The 24,744-nt window shown below is 45.8% G+C and overlaps 1 long non-coding RNA gene across 3 annotated transcripts in view; it reads left to right on the forward strand.

Annotated features, from left to right (window-relative positions):
* LOC122465198 overlaps nt 1-9,588 on the forward strand; it is a 66,025-nt gene extending 56,437 nt beyond the window's left edge. For all 3 annotated transcript variants that reach the window (XR_006289851.1, XR_006289850.1, XR_006289849.1), the window contains 2 exons: nt 4,471-4,761; nt 4,914-9,588. This is a non-coding gene — a long non-coding RNA (uncharacterized LOC122465198). The remainder of the gene's footprint in view (nt 1-4,470; nt 4,762-4,913) is intronic.
* The last annotated feature ends 15,156 nt before the right edge of the window (nt 9,589-24,744 follow it).

Genomic DNA, 24,744 nt, shown 5'->3' on the forward strand with positions numbered 1-24,744 from the left:
TGAGCACCACAGCTCCGCTTGGCAGAAGTGGTTTGTATTGGTCTTTAATTGCGATGGTTAATATCAATTTTTATTTTTAAGTTTATTTTTTTAAAAATTTTTTAACCATTTTTACTTTTACAATTGCTGGAAATGCTGGGTGGGAGGAGGTAGGGTTAGGGTTAGGATAGTGCTGATAGTAGGGCTTCAGGGGCTTCCAATGCTGGCTTCAGGGGGCTCCCAGCACTGACACCAAAGATGCAGGGGGCTCCCTGCATGGCCAAGGGGCCCAAGACACCCCGGCACAAGGTGTGGTGGAGGCAGTGATCTTGGCCCAATGGAGCAGAGACCCTGGCTAGGACTGCGAGGAGGAGGACAAAGGCCAGGCCACGGGGTGCTGCTGAACAGTCCCTACCCGGGGAAGCAGCCATTCAGCACCGGGGTGGCCTCCCCCACAGATGGGAACTGTTCTCCTCCTCGTAGTCGTGGTTGGTAGGGTCTCTGCTCTGCCCTGCTAGGACTGCAGCCTTCCCTGTATCTTGCACCTGTAGGGTTAGGGTCGCGCCAGCCCTGCAGCAGTGCAGAGAGCCCTGCTGTCACAGCCGTGCTCTCTCAGTCCCGTGGTGGCAGGGCTGCAGAGGGCTCCGGGCACTGCCGCAGGGCCAGTGACACCAGGGGCGCTGGAACAATTTGTACAGTGGGGGTGCTCCGAGCCATTGAACCAAACTGTAAAGCCTGGATATGATGGAAATCACTTCAAGCCAGGGGTGTGTGGCAGCACTGCAGCACCCCTTGTTCCAGCACCTGTGGGTGACCCCCAATCCCTGCAGGCGCAATGGAGGCGGGAGGTGGGGATGAGGCTGGGCTCCCACCAACTGTTACCGATCGATATTGTTTGCATCGATTTTTCTTGTCTGCTGAAACTGACGTTTATCCAACATCTGTCGATTTAACTCGAATCCTGCCAAGCCGAAACAAAAGTGGTCTCCCCCACGGGTTCAACCGAAAGCTATCTCCAGCTATAGACCCCTTCCATCCGCACTATGCTGGAGTATCAGGGTTGGCTCTGAGTAAAAAGCATAACTTCCCGACTTGCTTGCACTACTTCTGTTTCCCCTGTCAGTCTCCCTACAAAGTGTGCTAAGCCTGACCCTGCTTAACAAGTGAGATGTACTGTGATCACAGCCCTAGGGGTGGCTGGGGTGGAAGGGAAGCATTTTATCTGAACAAGGGAGGGAGTGTTCCTAAGACTGCCAGTGGGGCAGCTGTCAAACAAGGGATGCATTTAGCTTCCGAGTTCCCAAAAGGGCCAATCTGGTGCTGCATCCATATCACCTCTCATGAGTCATTCCAGGCTGCACAAATTGAAGCAGATAATCCGCCTGCGGCTATTCCCCTGGTTTTTGTTGAATCTGCAGTGAATTGCCAGACCATGTCCTGCCCCTGGCAGCCGGCACTCTGAGGCATGGGCTGGCTGTCTAAGTACTATAGGGAGAGCTATTTCCCAGAGTGCCAGTCCTAATCGCAACATACCCCATCTCTGTCTGGTGGCGGTGGGGAGGCAGAGAGACCCTGGACATTTAATCGGAGACCATGCAGGGACGTGCTGAGATTGTTTCCCTCTTCCTTTGTTGGGTTGTTGTTAATTTTGAGGCATCGTACATTGCATTTTGGAATTGTCATGCCCTCCACAGTCCAGCCACTCTGAGCATCATAATAAGTCATTCCTACTGGCTGGTCTCACTCGCCTTTCTCCTCTGTGTCGTTAATGGGATAGAAGCTGTGCTCAGGCCCAGCATGTTCATAGGCTGTGGGGGGAACCCAGATGAGAGTGGGCAATGAGGAATGGACAAGGGGGAAAAATGGGGGTGGGTGAGGGAGTGTGGGGCATCACCAGAGCGTTCAGAATTAAGCAACTGGTAGAAGTGAAAATGTGGTTGCTTGGTCATGGGGCCTGGAGGAGGGATGGGAGGAGCATTCTGCTGCTTTGGCTATTGGGATTTTTAAAAATCTTCCCAAAGCCAGTGGATGGGCAGGAGGCAGGATTTTTTTTTTCCTAGTGGCTGCAGATATTGAGTGTATTGAATTTGAGGGGTCTCGGCCACGTCCTTCGTGGATGTTGTGTCTGCTTTGTATGCCTTTTGTGTTTGCTATTCTCTGCTCAGAAGAGACCCCATGACTGAAATAGCGGAGAGTATTGTGGATAAGGGTTGAGGGGTGCACTGTCAAAGTGGTGGGGAGGGGCTGGGTTTAGGATTGGGATAGCAGGGGTGCTGCAGGACAGGACTGAGGTACACAGGCAAAGCTCAGGACTGGAATAATGGGGTGCTGAAGGTCAGTATTGAAGAATATGGGCAGAGCTATTTGGGCAAGGGGGGTTCCTGGACTGATACAGCAGGGGGTGCTGCAGGTCAAGATTGAGCTGCATTGGTAGAACAAGGAACTGCTCAGGAGAGGAGAGAAATCAGTGAACTGGCAAGTCTTCAAAAGATAACATACAGCCTTAGAGAGAAGACAGAGGATTAAGAGGAGATAAACTCCATGTTTTGGATCTGGGTGACTGATAAGTCCTGTGCTGTTGACAACTGGGTGGGGTTTTTTAATGCTACTTTATTGGTATAAACCAGGATGTGTAACATGCATATTCAAGAGTCACTGAGTATAACAAGCTAAAAGATGTGCTACATTCCCTCACAGAGCAGCCAGTGGAAGCCTTCAGACCATGCACTTTTCCTAACACTGTAAACCTAATAAACTCTTAAACCAATGTCATTTAATTCCCCTCACCCTCCCAAGCCTCCCCCACTGCTGGCCAAAATAATATATAAAAATCTGGCACTATATTTTCCCATTGTGAGGCGACTTTTAAGCACTTCCACCAGCAGAGGGGCGTTCTTTGTTAAATGCACAATATTCTTTACTGCTCTGTCACCCCACCTCCGCCTGCTGTGCTGTGATATAGAGTAGTCTGTGTTTCCTAGGCCCATCCATACTCCGTTTCCTTTTATCGTCATAATTATTATGTATACTTCTACTGCTGTAGTATATGAGTGCCCCAGGTGCTACAGCCATGAGCACTTAATATTTAGCTTCCATTTATTATTTGTATTGTGGTACCCCAAGCAAGGATCTGGGCCCAATGCACTAGAAACTGACATACACAGAGCAAAAAAAACAGTCCCTGCCCCAAAGAGCCTACAGTCTAAGGGAGATGAATTGATCATTCATTTAGGGCTTGCCTTCATACAGGTTTCCAGAGGAATTTATTTAATCTATGTGACCTTCATCACCATAGCATCCAAGCATCTGGGAGCAGAGAGGCTAAGGGCTGAATGCGTTGGGCATTCGAAACATCCCTATCTCGCCTAGGTTATTTATCGCTCTTGGTTTTTGAGCACCCAAAATTGTGGGCGACCGGGGATAGATCACTTGATTATCTGTTCTGTTCATTCCGTCTGAAGACCCAGCATTAGCCACTGTCGGAAGACAGGATACTGGGCTAGATGAACCATTGGTCTGACCTAGTATGGCCGTTCTTATGTTCTTATGTGCTGGAGTGTCTCACAGAAACAGGTAAAGCACTGTCCCTGCCCTCAGAAGGGGGCAATCTGAGTTTGGTACAACAGCACGTGTGACAGATGGTGGAGAAGGGGAGAGGCGAGATAGGGTGACCTTAAGGAAGCCTCATTTTAACCCAGTGAGGCACGTGCCCATTTTGATGGTTCTGCTGCCTTCTGTTGTCCTTATTCCCTTTCCTTTCTCTTCTCCCCTCACATCTTGTGGGCGAGGCTAAAGAGTGTTTTCGGGTGGATTTGAATGTGAGTAGGGAGGTGACTTAGAGAAGGGGCTTTAATCCCATGCGGCAGCATGGAAGAAGGTCTGGAGACACCTGAGAGAGGAGGAGATGGAAGGGGTATTGCTGACTGAGCAGAAAGGCAGGGGACACTGGGGAGAAATGTGTCAGGACACCAGGCCCAAGGTGCAGGCAACATGACGTGGGGCCGAGAAGATGGTTGAACTTGGCCTGAAGTGTAAGGTGGAACCAGTGCAGTGACTTAAGTGCTAGGGCAACACATTTGAGTGGCAGGTGGGAAAGCTGATTTGGGTCAGACTGTTGGGTGTGGGGGAGGGGAAGCTATAGTATCTGAAGCCCCAAAAGAAAAAGCTGACAGGAGACAAGGACTAGCTAGCGGCAGCCTGCCAAGGGTGGAGGCAGGTTGGCAGAGGGTATGGGAAGGTAGTGCTGCCATTGCTCGAGCTGCACCTGTCCTGGGGAGAAAAGGCTGTATCACACCATCCAACTTTAATGCACTGAAGAGGGGGAGTGCTGGTTAAAATCCATGTGGCCACAGGGGCCTGCAGTGAGACCGTTAGTATGCAGGCCTGCCAATCCAGTGCCAGTCACCCATCCTACATTCCCTTTAAAACCAAAGTTGTGCTGTGCATCTGGTTGCCGATTTTTCCCTTCACAGGTGTCGTTTTCCTCCCCAGGAGTTCTCATTTTGTGCCAGCATGGCAGAATGTGTCGCCCACCCTTCCTCGGCCTGGCACTCGGGCAGGCAGCCCCCTCACACCTCTGCCCTCTGCCCTTTGGAGCTCACGGATCGGGGAGTTACTGAGCAGGCGCCACCGTTGGAGCAGCCTCCGCCATCCCTGGATCTGGGCGGCGAGGAGGATATAGACTCGCCGCTGGATCCTGACGTGCCCTATCCCGACTTGGCGCCTGTGGTGTTCTTTTGCTTGAAACAGACCACCAGTCCCCGCAACTGGTGCATCAAAATGGTGTGTAATCCATATCCTTTTCGAGCTGCCTGTTCTCTCTTTGGTCCACTCTGCCCTTCCCCTCCCCACACGCTCGCAGGGCGCCCGACAGGTAAGAGAGGAGATTTCGTACATATTTAACAAATCGCTTTGTTCCTCGTTTATGTTTACAGAGCAGCTCAGCTGTTGCAATGTGTGATCAAAAGGAGCTGCTTTCCGAAGGGAGAACTTCAAAGAAAGCGAGTGTCGGCCGGAATGACACAGACAGGGATGGGGGCAGGGAGAAGAGAGAGGACAGTCTTTTCAAAATGTATTTCCACACCTTCCTGTTACTGAGTCAGTGACAGTGGGATGGCTTGAAGGTGCAGGGAAAGGGGTACTCCCAGCTCCTGCTGGCTTATCACTAGGTCTTTAGTTCAATGAGGGATATTTATTTATCTAACAGTGCTGTACATACCATGAACTCAGCCTCTGCTTGGAGACAGAGCTAAAGTTCCTGCTTCTCAGTTGCGGGGCCATTAGAATAACCCTCATACTGCTAGCTAGTGAGCATAAACTAGCTGCTGAGTGTCTTCACCTGGGGATATCTCCTCTCTAGATTCCACCAGGATCAACGATGAGCCTGCTCCAGAGAATCCATTGCAGGTTTGATTCTGGTGCATCCTGGGACAGGAATTTGGGAGTTTAGTGAGTGTTGTGAGGATACTTCTGTAATGTAGATATGATCAGCAAATCTCATCGTCACACCCCTCACTACTGAATCTCACAGCCCTGACTTTCCATATGGGCACAGTATGTAAAAGGGGGGTTATTAGATATAGGGAACTTTGAAAGATCCTAGAATTTGCAGAGATGAAACAGCATACAAAAAGCTGAAGCTTTATTCAAAACTCTTCTAGCTGGAAATCTCAGTGAGATTGGAGTTTCTCCTGAAGATTTCCAAGGCTTCCCTGGTTTGTGGCTGGGTGGGAAATACCCATTTCTTATTATGATATTTTGATGGATTTGCTTCTAGGTTAAATTGGAAAGCTAAGGGATGCCGCAGAAGCTTACAAAAATATTACTGAGAGATTTTCAATAACCTGATCCTGAATGAAGCCTCTAGGTGCTACCAATAATAAAGAATTAGCAGGTTGGGTTTTGTTTGAAATTTAGGGAAATAGTTGTGGTTCTGAGTTGAGTTATCTATGATGATGGTTCAGGGAGAGCCAAGTGTGATGGGTCAGAAGTTCTTAGGAAGGTTCTGATTTTCAAATTCTGGGTGACAGTTGAGATTTGCGGCAGAGATTTAGGGTTGGGATGTCCCATTATATTGGAAGTTCTTCAGGCATTGAGCCTTGATGTTGGAATATGTACGTTTCAGCTTTCTTCCTCATGTGTCCCCCAGCACTCACTAAACTCCTGACCCCCTGTCTCAGCCTACAGTGGGCTCAGAGTAAAATTATAGAGAGAGATGTATTTGTTAGCTAAAAGTTTGATTCATGGTGTAGGAGAAAAATTATGAACCAGGCTTAAGTTTGAGATGAAGGTTTCTGTTTCAGTTTGTGAAGATGTGGTTTGATTTGTTTGTATTGCGCGGGGGTGGAGGGAAGGTTTGCATTGATTTTGGGGCAGAGGTTCAGGCCCATGTTATCTGAGTTTTCTGTGTAAGTTTGAATTTGTGATGACTGTTGGTGGCTTTAAGATGCTTGAGTTATGATATTCAGGTTTAAGTTTGGGCATCAGTTTGTCCATCTTTCACGTTTGAATTTACTATGGTTAAATGCTGAGAGAGCATATCCTACCATCACATACAGAAAATGGCCTGTGCAACCTTGGGGCTGAGGAGGAAAGGGGAAACTCCCTTGGATTGGCTGTGATGGCTCTCCACCCTCCCAGTTACCATGTGATGTGTATGTGGCAATGGATGGATAGCCTTGCTATGTTTGGAAACAATATTGGGTTTTTAAAAAAGGAATATTTCAGTGCAACTTTTTCAGCTAAATTAATTCCCTAATGTTCGGGAAGAGTTTGCAAACATTATTTTGAAAATATTGTGCTCCTCTTTCTCCACTTATTTTTTGTATTTCCCTGCTCTACATTCTTGACTGCTAAGGGATGTTTGTATGGAAATTGGATCTTCAGAGCTCCCATGCTTGACTGCTGCTTCCCAACCTGAGGTTAAGAGTGCAACTATATCACCTGTTGTCTCATCGGCTCTCCCAGGCCAAGCAGGGAGAGGCCTGGTCACTATCTGGGTGGGAGAAGCTCAGGAAAGCCCAGGTGCTCCAGATTTAGGGGCACTGATTAAATGGGAGATGCTCTTTTGTCTGACTTTCTTTTTGTCCAATACTGTACCATAGTTAAGGAAGGAAGTTGTGCTATGGAATTACTGTCAGATGGAACTTAAAACCTAGGTCCTGGCCATTAGATCACATGACACTTTTGGCAAGCACAGGAGCCTTACCCACCCAGATTCTAATTTGGGTAATCCCATTCCATCTATTTAAAAATTCCCCCTGCAGAATATTCCTCCTACCCTGAATAGTGCTGCAGTATTCCAGTGAACTATTAAACAACACTCACATTCCATTGCTGCGGTTCAGTATATACGCACACAAAGTTTTAAAGAATTTCTGGGTGCAAGGCACTGCTTAAATGTGAGATGTTGTTGTTGCAAAAGTTGTAGACTCTATTTCCCTTTTAAAAAAGTGGATTAAATTGCTAAACATAAAAGTTTTGGAGCCATAAACCCCCAAAGAGAATATCGATCACCCCCTTTGCTCAAAAGTGGAGTGTAAACTGCTCTCCTTGTCGTTATATTGTGTGTTGAAAAGGAGCCTGTTGCTTTAAGACTAGGAGCTGATCAGACATTCCCAGGGCAGTTTTGCATACAGTCAGAACTAGTGTCTGAATCGTGCTGGGTTGTTGGTGAGCAAACATGCTTTTTATTCTAATTAAGCTTGTTAGATACAGGTAACTGCAGGGTAATCAGCTGAGTTCAACACACAAAATGTACGTGGGGCCCAATCCAACTCCAGCTGAAGTTAGGGGAAAGACTCTAGTTGTTTGACTTTATGGGAGTTTGGATCAGGCCCCCTGCAGTGCATCCTCATATGGCCAGTATGTCTCATTTGGAATGCTAGCATTCCCACACTGCTGCTGCAACCTCTAGGCACTGGTAATAGGTCAACAGGGTTAATCATTTTGAATTGACTTTGGGAATGACAGCGTTTATGTATAATTGAAATTTTAAGCAAAGGCACAATAAAAGCTTAATCATATATTTCTAAAAAAAAAAAATCTTTGTCCAAATTCCTTACAAATAACACCTTGGATTATTAAAATGGAAGTAATTTGAGAATTTGCTTTCTCACTGTTCCTGCTTTTTGTGGTACTTTTTGCATCCTCTTGGGTTGGGCAAAGTAAACAGACCAGTCAGTTTCACGATTGTGTGTTTAGTCAATTTCACTTTTGGATTGCAGATGTGATGAGACACTATAGGAAATTGCTTATTTATTTTAAAATCCTGCTTCCCTTGGAATTTAAAATTTTTATGGATTTTTTTTTTAATGCTTTCTTGTACAAAACCTAAATTCTGGGCCAAATTTGATTTAAGAAAGCTCAAAGTTAAACTTAAAAAATAAGGCGGAGAGAGTGAAAAGTGTTTCTAAATCAAGTGTATGGTTTTCATCATAAGCTAAAATGCCTAAAGTCTTTGAGACTAATTAGTAACAGAAGGATTCTAATGCCCTTTATAAACTGTGTGGCCTGATCCTATGACGAGATGCACGTTGGTGGACCTTTGCACTTGTATGAGGCCTCAGTGACTTCAGGAGGGCTCTGTGAAGGCATTAGGGTCCATGCCCATGGATCTAAGGGCAGGATCAGGACCTATATATTTAATTTGTCCTTCGAGTCCCTCCTTAAAAGAAACTCCTTCCAGGAGGTCTATAAACCCTATAAAAGACCTCCTCTTGCTCAAGTATCGATATTATAGATGAGACAGCAAGAGCAAGAATGAGTGTGCCATTAAAAAAAATCAATACCGAAATGTGGAAGTAACAAAATACGTTCTGCAGTTCACTGCTCCGGCCTTTTGTTTTTTGATATTTACTAGTCCCCTTCCTTCATCTGTAAACTTTGCCATTTGGGCTGCAGTCCTGCTCCCACTGCAGTCAATGACAAATTTCCCGTTGATATCAGTGGAGCAGGATCAGTCAGGCAGGCCACAGCAGTGCAAAAACTGACACCTGTGTGTAACTTTATACCAGCTGAGGATCTGGCTTTATATACATAAAGTGATGTAGATGCATTAGGAACATAAGAACGGCCATAGTGGGTCAGACCAATGGTCCATCTAGCCCAGTGTCCTGTGTCTCACAGTGGTCAGTACCAGAACTTCAGGGGGAGTGCACAGAGCAGGGCAAGTTTGGAGAGATCCACCCAGCCTTCCCTGCTGGCAGCCAGAGGTTTAGAGTCGCCCTGAACATGGATTACATCCCTGACCAGCTTGGCTAATAGCCATTGGTGGAACCTGTTCTCCAGGAACTTATTAGTTCTTTTTGAACCCAGTTACACTTTTGACCTTCACAATGTCCCATGTCAATGAGTTCTACAGGTGAATTGTGCGTTATGTGAAAAAGTATTTCCTGCTGTCTATTAATTTTATCAGGTGACCCCTGTTTTTTTGTATTGTGTATTGTATTGTACTTTGTATTGAAGCCAAAGGAGCTATGATTAAAGCTGTGTGTCCGTCACGGAGGTCAGGGAAGTCATGGATTCCACGACTTTTGGTGACTTCTGTGATTTTTGCAACAGCCGGTGCAGCTGGCTCAGGGGCTGCCCCTGGGCCAGCAGCAGTTTGAGTGTGGGAGGGGGCTCAGGGCTGGAGCAGGGGTTGGGGTGTGGGGTGGTGCTTACCTGAGGGACGGGGGTGGGGGGTGGGAGATAGCTGACCTGTCCCTGTAGCTCCTAGGTGGAGGGGCCAGCGGACTCTGCACGCTGTCCCTGCTTGCAGGCACTGCCCCACAGCTCCCATTGGCAGTGGTTCCCGTCCAATGGGTGCTGCAGATCCAGAGCTCATGATGGGGGCAGTGCGCAGAGCCCCCCGTCCGTCCTTCCCTCCCTCTAGGAGCTGCAGGGACATGGCTGCTGTTTCCGGGGAGCTGTGTGGAGCCAGATAGGGAGACTGCCAGCCCCTCTAACCCCCCCTCCCCCCGCAGCACCAACAGGGGTCCCTAGCCACCCCCCAGCACCCGCAGCACCCCTGGACTGTCCCCTCCCAGAGCACTACCGGCAAGTTTTAGTCAGGGGTCTATATCACAAGACAGATCAAGGGCCGTGAATTTTTGTTTACTACCCATGACCTGCCCATGACTTTTACTAAAAATACCCATGACTAAAACGTACCTTTAGCTATGATCACTTACACTTGCTGGAGACTGGGATGGATTTGATTTACATCAGTGCTATTTAATGATTTTAATCAAAATTTAAATCAGTAAGCCAAAAACCTTGATTTAAATAATCCATTTTAATTCTGTTTTGCATTTGTACTTTTTTGTTTTCCTGAAAAAAGGTTGATTCTCATTGGTTGGTATCCATTAAAACATGTTGCTTTGCATCTAAATGTAGCCTTTACACTAAATTTGGTGCTTCTTTTCTGCTAACCCAGAGGATATACTGTATCTGTACTGCAATGGGTTACCCCCAACTCCAGGGTGTCACCTGATGTACTGTGGTACCACTGAGCCCGCTTATTCCACCAGCTTGGGCTCCTTTGCACTGTCCTGCTGAGCACACACACAGGTAGCGAGAGAGCCAGCTGCAGAAAGACACAGACACTGAAATCAGCACTGCATGGGGAGGCTCAGCTAGGGAATTGCCCAGTACAACTCCCCCTGGGGTGTAAACCCAAAACTGTATTGTCTTGCGCTGCACAGAGAACTGTACAGCAGAAGCTTATTGAAATTCGCCTCTTCTAGTGTGGAGGAAGATATACACAGCTTTTTGCCCCCCCGCCTCCCAGTTATGAATTCCGCAAACTGAGAGTAGAGAAAACAAAAACAAGTTTATTAACTACAAAAGATAGATTTAAGTGATTAAAAGGGTTAGCAAACAGATCAAAGCAGATTACCCAGCCAATAAAACAAAAAACGCAATGTAAGCCTAAGACACTAAAGAAGCTGGCTACAAGTTGTAATTTCTCACCCTAAATGTTGTTTTAGGCATTTCTTTCACAGGCCAGACACTTTTTCCAACCTGGGAGCAGCTCTTTCCCCCCCTTTTGTCTTTGTTTCTTAGATGTTTCCAGCAGTCATTCTGGGTGGGGATTCAGTGAAGAGTATGAACCGTGATTAACTCACTTCCCTGCCTTAAATAGGATTTACATGTGGAAGGAATCTTTGTCTTTCAGTGTGATTCCCACCCTCCTCAATGGAAAAATACTGGCATTCTATGATGGAGTCCAGTCCAGGTGACATGATCACATGACCCTGCAGTGTCAAAGGAGCCATGAGCCAAAGGTCATTCGTAGCTTCTCAGGAAGGTGGGAGACCTATTGTTCTCCCTAATGGCCCATCCAGACTGATTGCATTCTGTCTGGTGGGCATTCTAGAGGTGTAAACACTTTTGTAGTACAGGTACATAGTCCATATTCCTAATTTTAGATAAAATAATGATACATGCGTACAAATAGGATAATCATATTCAGCAAATCATAACATTTCTAATATCTCACAAGACCCATCTTGCATAAAATATATTTTACATATGCTATAATCGTATTATAACAATATTTCTAGTAAGAAAATGGGGCATAGTGTCACATGTACACATTTATTTAAGCAACTATATAGCTTAACAAATGTTTATTCTGATTCTTAATTTTTACATTTTTATTATGTTAGAAAATGGTGAATGATGCGTTTCTTATTTACTAGATGATTAATTTCTTACTGGTTATTTGTGCCAAAATCTGTTTGGATGGAAATTTGAATTCAATTACAAATGCACTAAAATAGCATTTTAATTTTTTTAATTAAATAAAACTAACTTAAAACTAACTGATGAATATATAGGAAAAAAGTTTATAAATAGTTTATCAAAATATGTTTTGCATTTAAAACTGATTCACTAAACAAAAGAATTATTATGTGTAGTTAATGAATGGAACTGATTGTTTCTGATCACCACGTACTTCAAGATTTTAGCACTAGTAGATCTCATCCTCTCACACCTAGTTTTTGTTCATAGAATAGAAGAAGAAGAAAACAAGTTTTCCTCCCACAGGTGCTGGCTTCCTTTGGGCTCCGGGGAGTGCTTCAACCCCTGCTCTGCCCCAGCGCCCCACCTGACCCCTTCCCCCAAGCCTCCACCTCTGCCCCGCCTCTGCTCCACTCTGCCTCTTCCCACTCACTTCCACCCCCCCTCCCTCCCAGTGCCTCCTGCACCCTGTGAAACAGCTGATCGAGGTGGGCAGGTAGCACTAGGAGGGAGGGGGAGGAGTTGATTGACTGGGCGGTCAGTGCTGGGGAGGATGGTGGGAGTTGGCTGCCGGTGGGTGCTAAGCGCCCACTAATTTTTTTCCCTGGGTGCTCCAGGGCTGGAGCACCCACGGAGTTGGCGCCAATGTTTTCTGCTTTTTTCAACTCCCGACTGGTTTCTTAACTTTGAATGAACCAACCAGTCATTGAACTGAATTAGGTGAATAAACTGAAACCTGCAGAAGAGGCAACGGCTGTCAAAAGCTGTTTTAGCATGTCAGCTCTGATTCCAAATGTTTTGCCAGTAACTTCTGCCAGTTCTGTGGTTTGACTTGCTTTAGAAAGCAGCAGCAAATATGTACTGCTTAATATTATTTTTTATATTTAATTTAAATGATTGTAATAAGTTTAGGTCTTAACATAAATTTTCAATAGATTCATAAACCTGTATTTATTTTACATTTAAAAATATCCATTTTTTAAAAAGAGAAATACATCCATTTTTATCTACTGTGCTGAGCACCTGCTCTTTACACCCCAGATTTTAGGATTCCCAGGGTAGGGACCTTTTTGTCTTGTGTGTGTGTAAAGTTCCCAGTACATTATTGCTGCTATATAAATATTATTGTTTATATAGCCTGTACTTAGAGCTATACTAGCTTGGGCTGAGACCTGGGCAGATTCACAAGGTAAGCAGGGTTGGGCCTGGTCAGTATTAGGGTGGGAGACTCAAAGGAGAGCCTGTGGATTTATTCTGTGCTGCCTTGTGCTATATGTAGTCATTTACATGTGGGTCGAGTCAGTGTAAAATGCTAATAGACCAGAGTGGTAGTGTTTTACATGCACTTTGCTCATGTGTGACTACAAAAGGTGCAAGGCAGTGGAGAATCAGTCATCCAGGGAGCAGAAGAAAGTGGCAGGCGTGATTCAGTAGCTGGCAATTTTCTCTCTGCGTCAGTATTGAACTAATATTCTGGCATGCTGTACTGGGGCACTGTGCTGCTGGAGGTCATGCTATCTTTCAGATGAGGTGTAAACTGAGGTCTGACCAGTCAGTGCTCATGAAAAAGCCTCTGTCATCTTTCACCAGAATAGAGGTATTCTACCTGGTACCCTTCCCTGGTCAAGTTCCAACTTGGGCAATTATATCTGTGTCCCTAAAATTCTCTCTGCTGTGTCAGTAGCAGATTGTATTTTTCACTTCCTTAAAGTGTCGTCCTATGCACGGTCAAACAGCTGCTGTCTTCCACACCACAGCTGGGTGTGTTTCGTTAGTGAGTGAACAACTTGCAATTTTATTATGGGGCTTGAAATACTGGGTATCTTTCTAAAAGCCCCAGCTCTTGGAATCCTCTGATTATGTACAAACCTCAGTGTTCATTTAAAAAAAGTAAGTTTCTAGCACACTTGATTGTGAAGGAAAGGTTGAAAATATGACAGGAGGGTACCTTCGCTGCTCAAAACCCCGAAGTCTCATGGGTTTTAAGCCAATCTCATATTTTTTTGGGACCAGACTCATGTCAACTTGGGGTTGACAATACTGACTCCTGCATCCACAGCATGTAAAGAACTTCGGGGTGGAGAAGCCTAAAGAAATGTGCAGTGTTATGATGCTCTGGTTTTTCACAGATATGTCCCATCTCTTCCTGTAAATCTAACTTGCAAGATGGGTAAAGAATCTGACATTTTGGGGGGCATATAATAGTATGCCTCTGTAGAGTTTTAGGTAACTGTCTGTGTATTATGGCTGTGCCTTTAGGAACTGATTGTCTCAGTGAACTGTCAGCTAAAAGTGTAACTTCCTGTTGCTTAGAGAGTTCTATGGATGATCTCTAATCACTGAGCAGAGCAGATATCCCTTTGCTGCAGAATCAGCAAGTGTCAGACAAAATGTTTGCTATAAGAAGTTGTGAGCTCTCTCCTGCTTTTCATAATGTGCTAAATCACAATTTCATAATCATTTTGTTGCAGCAGTCAGAGAGCTGTCGAAAATTCTGTCTGAACGGTTTTCTATTAGAAAAAGTTTTGTGGGAACATGTCAATTCCATCAAAAGTTTTGATAGAAACTGGCCGGCCAGCCTGGTTTCCTGCCAGCCCAACCATCTCCCAAGATCCCCACTTCTCCCCAGCCCATTTGGGCTGTCAAGGCTCCATGGGATCTCTGGGTCCCCTGCAGCCCGCCTGGTGGGCTTCCCGGCTCTCTGGCTGGAGCATGTTTTGTTTTGGAAACACTGAAATGTTCCCATTGTGGGAATGTTTCAGTGTCTTTGAAAAGAAATACTGTGGAATTTCAGTTCCGTTAAATGTTGAGTTTTTAGCTTTTCATCCCAAATCAGGATGAAAAAATTTCCAAAAACTTGATTTTTTTTGTGGGCTGGCAATTTTCTTTCCCAGCGAACTCTAGTCAGTAGGAAAATATGCCCGTGTCCTGAGGAGTACTATGCCTTCTAGGACATACTCAACTAGATGGGAAGGAAGCTTGCTCTGTGACTCCAGAGAAAAGAGAGTGTTGTTTGTGTGGGCTGGCTGATGGGCAAGTTTACAGTGGGAAGTTTAGAGGGATTGTTTGTGAAGGCAGATGTAGTGTAAGTGGAAATCAAGCTCATATACTGTGGTTAGTAGCATGCAAGGGATTGAGATGTTGCATGTTTGAGGGGAATTTGCATGCTTGTTAGCCATAAGAAACTGTCTGTCTGGATTGTATATATGTCTGTGTGAGATGCACGCAGCCCCGGGAAAATATGCAGACATAAAGGACGGAGATGTAAATCTGGCTGGTTTGCAGGTTGGCACTGTGGGCCCAAGTGTGAATGCTGAAACATGTGTGTTGTTTGCCTCCTTCTGACCCCTTGCTTGTTCTGTCTGCTTACATAGCGAGAAGCCCAAGACCATAATTCTGAAATGAAACAGTGCTACTGAGGAAATGAAGTCAGCACTGACGATTTCTGGCTCCCTGAATTTGAGGTCTTATGTGGTTGACAAGGCCACAGTGAAAACAGAAATAAGTTTTTGCACGTCTATCCTGCTTTCCATCCAAGGGCTTCAAAGCACTGTCCAGACATAAGTGAATTAAGCCCCTAATTTTGGAGCTGGTAGTATCTCCATGTTTCCCTGGGGGAATCTGAGGCACAGAGTTTGAGTGACTTGACCCTGCTCACAAGTGAGTTGGTGGCAGAGCGGGAAATGGCACATGGATCTCTTGACTTGCCGTTCTGTACTGTAACCACTAGACTGAACCATGCTGCTTAAGGGTATGATTCTGCCATCCTTATTTGTGGTGAGTAGCACCTTACTCTGTTTGCAGCCCATGACAAGGTACCTATTTAGCATGAGTGAGAGTGGCAGAATTAGGCTCTTAACGATGAGCTAATCTCAAAGTGTTCAGAGATGCGTTCAGTTTAGAGTATAAACTTGTCGGGGCAGGTACTGTTCACTGTGTGTGGGCAGGGCCTGGCACCCCTATCGCAATCGATACCTTAATACAAATTAATAACAATATGTCTAGAAACAGAACCCAACTTCTTTTGCTTTGGGAAATTGAGGCTGGAACTCTCACAAGGAAATGTCTTTCACTCAGTCCTGCAATACAGGTCCCTCTGTTGCTGGCTGAGGTACAAAAGCATGGAGGACTGGGGAAGGCAGGCGAGGAGAGAGAGGGACAGAAAGGGAGAACAGGGAGTCTCAGGGCCAGATTGTCTGCTGGCGTAAATCAGCGCAGCTCTGTTAAAGTTAACGGAGCTACATCTTGTACACCAGCTGAGCATCTGGCCTTCACTCTTCAGGCCATCATGGAGCGGCTGCTGGGTTTGTTCTGGGTCACATGTTAGCCAATGGATACAGCATTCTTAGTGGCAGGCCAGAGGGGAAGCCCAAAGCTGGCTGGGTAGGGGAAAGGAACAGAACCCCCCTGAGGGATGAATGGAAGTTAATGCAGCCTGATTCTGATTACCTACAAGGGGCAGTGGGATTTTGGAGACTGGGATCCCTTCCCTTCTTCCATTAGCAATAGAAGTTGTTAAAACAAAATGAACACTGAAAACCCTTCTGGAGCATATTGTGTGCACTCACTGGAACATATTTTTGCTGCAGAGTTGAGAGCCACTTGATCTGTGTTAGGTCTAGTGAAAAATAGTTCCCCTTTTTAAAAACTCTCCTATAACATAAGGGCAGGGTTTGTGTGAGAGCAGGGAAGAGAGCTCTCAAGGAAACCTAGAGGGCAATACATGTATTCATTTTATGTTTTCAGGATGTAGAAAACACGCTGATCAGACACTATAATTGCATGTATGGTATTAACAACATGAATTAAATAATGTAATGCTCAACTAGCAAATTGACCAACTGTCCATTAAAGGACTCCAGATTCACCCCCCTTCTCCACCCAAACAAAGTTCCAAACACACGTAAAAGCATGTGTAAATATATGAGCCCCTTTGCCATGTATCCTGGAGATAAAAACCTGGGCTCTGTCAAACCAAATGGGGAGTGACTAGCCGAGTCGAGTGCCTTCTGTAGAAAAAAAGGGTCCAGTCCCAAGACCCTTAAAATGAGGGGCTGTTTGAGCACCTCATCTGACTTCAAATCCAGAGATAGAACAGGAAAAGAGTGAGTGTCTACAAAGTACCAGCCCCCAGCCCAGAAAGCACTTTGTAGCCATAGGGTGACCATATTTCCTAAAGGGAAAATGGGATAGTGTGTGGGGCTGGCCCAAACCCTGCTGCCCAGAGCTGGGGCTGACAGCCCAAGCCCCACCACCCGGGGCTGACAGCCTGAGCCCCAGTACCTGACGTTGCTGCTTGCCCCCCCTGGAATGTTCCTCTGCGCCCCCTTGGGGGTGGGGCTGTGTGTGGCACATCCCACTGGGTTTGTTAGCCTCCTGATAATGAATGACCTATGTAGGAGGATTATACGTCCTGTTTTGGCTGGGATGGTCTCCTTTTTAAGCCCTGTCCTGGATGTCCCTTTTTTTTTTTTTGGCAAATCTGGGCATTTGTCCCATATGCTCTTAAATGCCCATCTTTGCCAAAAAAGTTGGGATGTCCGGGACAGGGCTTAAAAAGGGGACCGTCCCAGCCAAAACAGGACATATAGTCCTCCTACATAGGTAATTCATTACCAGGAGGCTGACTGAAAGCCAGTGCAGGCTCCAGAGCAGTGTAACGCATTCCATGTAATATGGTCCATGTGAGAGGTTTCCAAGTGATCTATAAGAGTAGCCCCAGTAGAGTGCACTACAGTAATTGAATCTGGAGGAGAAGGAGGCATAGATAACCAATGAGCTCTGCATCTTCTGATTGTTACCTGTTCTTGGCCAGGAGATTGTAAGATAAATGCACTCTTGGCCAGTGCTGCTACTTGGCCATGCAAAGGCAGTCTCTGAAGTAATGCCACCCCTCAGATGCATGCTGTGCTAACCCAAAGCAGCCAGATGCCCTATCTCAAGAGGGCAGACATCAGCTCCATCATCTTCTTTGTTTGTTCCATCCAGCCAATCAGCATCTCTTCTGCATGAGGAGAGTGTGGGGATTATTGATGAGAAGAGAGGAGGGATTGCATAAGAGGTGGATTCAAAGGACGGGAGGGAGGTTGTGTGGTGGATGGGATCAGGGAGAGTTTCCCAGATATAGGGGGCAGCATGGTAGATGGCATGAACCACAAGTGGGAAAAGGAGACAGAGAAGTAAAATGAGATGACCGGGCTGAGCAGAGAGGGTGGGATTTAGGAGTTTTATATAGGGGTTGTAGATAAAGAGATGAAGCTTGAGTATGATGTCACAGGAGACCTGAAGCCAATGGAGAGGAGCGGAGTGGGGAGACAGGGGAGTTGTAGAATCAAGGAAGGGTGTTCTTGGAGCAGAAAGAACCAGACCTCTCAGCCACCACTTTGTCATTGCCTGCCGGGCTTAGTAGGCAAGTCAACAAAACCTTGTGATCAATGGTATCAAAGGCAGCTGATCTAAAAGAATCATCATGGACTCTTGATCTTTATCTATTGCCATCATCAGCCAACTGTATGTCCAGCCATCCCATAGAGCTCACTGCCTCAGAAGGTCATCAAGAGGCTGGATAATTGTCAGACTCAGAGACTGTAAGGCTAGAAGAGACCATCATGATCATCTAGTCTGATCTCCTGCACATCACAGGCCACAGAACCTCACCCACCCAATCCTGTAATAGATCTCTAAACTCTGGCTGAGTTACTGAAGTCCTCAAATCATGATTTAAAGACTTTAAGTTACAGAGAAACTGCCCTTTACACTACTTTAAACCTGCAAGTGACTCATGCTGTAGAGGAAGTTGAAAACTCCCCAGGTCTCTGTCCAACTGACCCAGGGAAAAATTCCTTCCTGACCCCAAATATGGCAATCAGTTAGACCCTGAGCATGTGGGCAAGACCCACCAGCCAGATACCAGAAAGAATTCTCTGTAGTAACTCAGAGTCCTCCCCATCTAGTGTCCCATCACCGGCTGTTGGAGATATTTGCTGCTAGCAGGTGCAGGTTGGCTACATGCCATTGAAGGCAGTTTCATCATACCATCCCCTCCATAAATTTATCAAGGTCAGTCTTGAAACAAGTTAGGTTTTTGCCCCCACTTCTCCCCTTCAAAGGCTGTTCCAGAACGTCACTCCACTGATGGTTAGAAATCTTTGTCTAATTTCAAGCCTAAACTTGTTGATGGCCAGTTTCTATCCATTTGTTCTTGTGTCAACGTTGGTGCTTAACTTAAATAACTCCTCTCCTTCCCTGATGTTTATCCCTCTTATGTATTTATAGAGAGCAATCATATCTCCACTCAGCCTTCTTTTGGTTAGGCTAAACAAGTTAAGCTCTTTGAGTTTCCTCTCATAAGGTAGGTTTTCCATTTCTTGGGTCATGCTAGTAGCTCTTCTGTGCACCTGTTCCAGTTTGAATTCATCTTTCTTAAACATGGGGGACCAGAACTGCACACAGTATTCCAGATGAGGTCTTACCAGTGCCTTGTATAATGGCAGTAACACTTCCCTCTCTCGCTACTAGAAATACCTCGTCTGATGCATCCTAGCATCGAATTAACCTTTTTTCGTGGCCACATTGCATTGGCAGCTCATAGTCATCCTGTGATCAACCAATTCACTCAGATCTTTCTCCTTCTCTGTCACTTCCAACTGATATGTCCCCAGCTTAGAGCAAAAATTCTTGTTGTTAGTCCCTAAGTGCATGACCTTGCACTTTGCACTATTAAATTTCATCCCATTTCTATTATTCCAGTTTTCAAGGTCACCCAGATCTTCTTGTATGATATTTTGGTCCTCCTCCATATTGGCAATAGCTCCTTACTTTGTGTCAGCCACAAATTTTATTAGCATGCTCCCTCTTTTTGCACCAAGGTCATTAATAAAAATGTTAAATAAGATTTGGTCCCAAGACCGATCCCTGAGGAACTCCACTAGTAACATCCTTCCAGCCTGACAGTTCACCTTTCAGTATGACCCACTGTAGTCTCCCCTTTAATCAGTTCCTTATCCACCTTTCAGTTCTCATATATTAATCTCCATCTCCAATTTAACTACTAATTTCCCAGGAGGAACTGTATCAAATGTCTTCCTAAAATCTAGGTAGGTTAGATCTTCCGCATTTCCTTCATCTAATTTTAATGACATTGACTATTAATAACACTAGCAGTTCTGGATGTTTGATGTGGGATGGGGCCCAGGCTGGTTTGATCTAGAGCAGGCAGCACTGTGCGGCTGGGCTGGGTCCCCAGCTGGTTCATGGACTGGCAGCCTGCAGTGTTGTCGCTCATCCTTATCTCTCTTTACTCAGCCTCCTTTAGTGGAGGGTTCCCTGCCCACTCTGTTTGCTCTTCTCTCCCCTCATCGGTGGCACGGATGGCAATTTGGCCAGCGTGGTTGTTGGTGGCAGGGGCCTTACTGAGCGTGTAAGTGTGGCAATAGTAGTTGTCTTTCACATGCCTGGGTAAGGGCTTGAGTCCAGATGGAAGTCCAGGGTGAACACAGTGTGGATTGGATCTTAGGCCAATCTAAACAACCCACCCCAACCCTCCTACCCTAAGGATCATGTTCCCCATTCCCTCTCCCTAAACTTCTCACCCAACCATTGAGTCAGACAATCTGGATTAAGCAAGTAAAATGATTCCCCTGAGGCAGTGGAGAGGCTATTCAGTGCAGTAATGTGGGTTGCCATCTGTCCCCAGAGACAATACTGCCATTTACATTTATATGCAGCAATTCATCCAGGGGGAAAAAAATCTGTCTTCCTTTGTGATACAATAATAAGCTGTTCATCCCCGTCCTCTCTTCCTTTAGCTTTCTGTCGTCCTCCAGTTCTCTGTCTGTCTCGCCTCCAGTCTCTTTCCATCCTCTCTGCCTTGCTTGCTTGAATGTGTAAGGGCTAAGTATTATTATTGCTTTCCCCCTCTGTTTGACTGTCGGGGTTTGACTCTGAACCTACAGTTCCCATTGGCATCAGAACTCGGCCCATCTCAGGAGCAGCTTCCCCACTCCCGCCCCCGTCTTCCTAGCTCGCTCTTTCTCTGTCTGAGTCTGTCGTTTTCAGTCTCCTTTAGTTTCCTCTCCCTCTTTGTCTCTCTCGGCTTTTACTGCCTGCTGTCTGTCTCTCTCAGCACAAAGAAAAGGAGGACTTGTGGCACCTTAGAGACTAACATTGGTTAGTCTCTAAGGTGCCACAAGTCCTCCTTTTCTTTTTGCGAATACAGACTAACACGGCTGCTACTCTGAAATCTCTCAGCACAGGCACCCTAGGAGGCAAGTTCATACACTAATAGTCCATCTTTCTATAGTGCACCCTTCATATCCAGTACACCAACAGCAGCAAAAACACTTCCTGGGCAGAGTCAGTCATGAGCTGAAGAGAAAAGGGAAGATTGTAAGGCAGGATTTAAGCAGAGGATATGACTCATTGGCACAGAAGGACAGAAAGCGGGGAGAGTTCCCGAGAGATGACAGAGCCGAAGTGAACGAGTGGCAGCCTATGCCCCCCAACTGTGGCGAGTCATGGAGAGGGTATTGGAAGGTTGGGGTGGGAGGATGGATGGGGAAGAAGATCAGGAGGAAAGGTAAGTGGGGAAGAGGAAAGGATGAGGGGTAATGGATAGGAAGCATTATGGAGGGAGGGCCAAGATGAATAGGAAGCTGGTGAAATTCCGTGTACAATGCATTAAATGGTTTGAATAAAATTTGAACCATGCACCCACCCTTTGCCTAATACTTGTACAAACTTTTTTTGGGTGTGTGTGGGGGGGTACATTTTCTTAACTGCCATTCTATTTTTTAAAACACCACAGCTTTCTGTAGCTCTGTGCTTCCCAGTAGGAGCTGGAAGCGTAAATACTGAGATACCACATGCACTTCCAGCTCGCTTGTAACGAGGAGTTACTGGACAACTTGGGAGAGAGCCTGGTCTTGTGGGACTTCCACTCCCACAGAGCTTCAAGGACTAAGTGGGGCCAAACCACACTGGGACAAGGTCATCCTTGGTGTAAGCCTGCTGAGTTCAGTTGAGTTACACTGACAATGAAATTTCCTGTGTGCAAAGCGCGGAAAGGAGAAAGAGGAGATGAAAAGAAAACACATTGTAAAATATTAACCTCCCTGTTTAAATAGCCAGCTCATAACAAACAGCAGCTGTTCAGTTTCATGGCTTGGAGGAGGCAGGGGAGTTCAATATTTCGGGGTGGGAAATAGTTTTCTTTTTTTAAAATCCAATACTGAGAGACTCTAAAGTCCCTGCAAACTCTGAGATCCAAAATTTCTCTCCTCCTTCCTGCCTCTTATGTGTGAATACCCTACAACCTCACACTGCACTCTTCACTAATCTCCACTGTCCGTGATATTCTCTCTCTCTCTCTCTCATACACTCTCTCTCTCACACACACACACACATGCACACGCGCGCATCTTCCCGCACTTCCCTGCACCCCACACCCTGCTTCGTAGGAAATAATTTAATACTCGAGTGCTGTGGCAAAGTCTCAGATGAATACAACTATCATTTACCAGTCTGTTAGGAAGCATTGTTATCAATAATTAAAGCCAAACCACACTTGTTAAATAAATGAACAAAGTATATTGTGTTGTGTATTATCCTTTTTTCTAATTTGATTGTCTTTGTTCACTTATTTGCTAATTTGCAACATGAATTCACTCTCAGTAGGTCTCCTGGCCATCAGCAAGGTTTTACTTTGCTTGTGTGTGTATAATATGTACTAGCTGCAAGAACAACAGCAGTAAAATATTGCCTAAGGGAAGAAGCCATTGTCATACTGCGTGTTGCCCAAAGCCGAAGGCTGAATGCACTGTTTCAGAGTGAAGGATGCTCTTTTTACTTCAGGGTGATTTATTTTGCTTGCCATTGTCTTCAGAGCCAGTTGCTACTCATCTGATTAATGTAACAGGATATTTACCCCCCCACCCCCGAAGTGCGCCCTGTTTACCTGCTGTGGGGAAGGTTCCAGTGTCTTCTTTCCTGGCAGCAGGAGTGACCTTTCCAGGGAATAGGTGGGGCTCTTGAGCCATCTCCGAAGATGGGCATACATTTAGCTGAGGCAGGGGCACAAACTATACGGCTCACTCTATCCAATAGGAGCAGTCATTGTGGTCTTTCATTCCCCCTGTCCCTTCGCATTTTGTTCCACACACTCTCTCTCTTCTCTGCTCCTGGCTCCAGTGTTATTCCAGCATTGCACAGGTCTTCTCTCTCCCCACCATGCACTGTTGATCTCTTGATATGTACTGTTTCCTTCTCGTGAGGGCAGTGGTGCGTAGCGACTAGTGGTCATAAGACCACATATTAACCAGTGGGATCTGTGGTGAAATCCCCCAGGTTAATAAATCAATATATATTTAAAAAAAAATGGCACAGCACTGTCCCATTTTCATGATATTATAGGTGAGGCCGATAGCACTGCCTGTTATTAAGCTTGCCTGACACTGCCAATTATAAGACCCTTTTTTCAGTTGCTTATAACTGTGCCAAACTTTAACCGTTTGGGCTGAAAGTTCCCGTGCTTGGTGTCTGTCTCAGACTTAATTTCTTGGGAAAATTTCAGCCAAAATGGCTCAGCCGTTTATTAGAACAAAGCGAGGGAAAAATACGTTTTTCCCATTTAAAAGTTATGGTGACCTTTTCTTTGAAAAGCTTTAGCACCCCCATGCTTTGGAGCAGAGATGTAAAATTTGGCAGGGACATGGCCTTTGTGTCAGGGACAGGCCTTTTGCCATCTCTGTGAAATTCTGCCCCAATTTGACCAAGTTATAAGCCGTTGAAATATCTCCATTTGCACATGCTCAGTTGAGTCGTCTTCAGATTTTAGCTGCTAAATTCCCTGAAGTTTCTGTTTGCATGGAGTGCTCCAGCCTGTGGGGGCTGAGCTGAACTTTCCCTGCAATTGCGTGTCTGGGCCAGGCCAGGGCTGGGCACCAGAACTGAGAGCAAGAAAGCCTTCTCTCCTGAACTCTCAGTAACTGCTTTAGTGGGCCCAGGCATCATGAAGAATGAGTAGTACGCCGGAGTAGATTGGGAGAGAGGGACTGGGACTGGAGACTGGTTGGGGAGCAGAGAGAGAAACTGGAATTGAGAGTTGTGTGGGAGACTGAGACTGGCTGAGAAAGGAGACAGGGATTGGGAGATGGGGGAGACTGAGGCTGGCTAGGCAAGGGGACCTGGATCAGAGTGAGACTGAGACTGGCTGAGCAAGGAGCTCTGGAGCTGGGGGAGACTGGGACTCACCAGGAAAAGAGCCTGAGGACTGGCAAGAGGAGGACTGTTATATTCTTAGCAGAAGGGACCTGGTCTGAATGGGTCTTGGAGACTAAACTCCCCTCTGATCCATAGGTGTGGTCTCTTTGGAGGCTTATGCACATTGACAGAGGGCAACGTGCAAGAAGCTTGCAGTGCAGCTGGCCATGCCAACCCTATCTGTACCTTGTATTTCCTCTGTTAGTTGTATCCTGTTGTCTCTCATCTTATCCTTAGATTAAAAGTAGGGCTGTCGATTAATTGCAGTTAACTTATGCGATTAACTAAAAAAAATTAATCGTGATTAATCGCAATGTTAAACAGTAGAATACCAATTGAAATTTATTAAATATTTTGGATGTTTTTCTACATTTCCAAATCTATTGATTTATATTACAACACAGAATATAAAGTGCACAGTGCTCACTTTATATTATTTTTGATTACAAATATTTGCACTGTAAAAATGATAAACAAAAGAAACAGTATTTTTCAGTTCACCTCATACAAGCAGTGGTGAGCTGGAGCCGGTTCGCACCAGTTCGCTAGAACCGGTTGTTAAATTTAGAAGCCCTTTGAGAACCGGCTGTTCCGCAAGGGCTTCTAAACTGAACCGGCCAAAAGTGGCACCTTAGGCGCCGACTCCATGGGTGCTCCAGCCCTGGAGCACCCAAGGGGAAAATTTGGTGGGTGCAGAGCACCCAGCGGCAGCTCCCAGCCCCAGCTCATCTCCGCTCCACCTCCGCCTCCTCCCCTGAACGCACCGCCCACCTCTGCTTC

The sequence above is a fragment of the Chelonia mydas genome, chromosome 1 (assembly GCF_015237465.2).
Source record: "Chelonia mydas isolate rCheMyd1 chromosome 1, rCheMyd1.pri.v2, whole genome shotgun sequence".
NCBI lineage: Eukaryota > Metazoa > Chordata > Testudines > Cheloniidae > Chelonia > Chelonia mydas.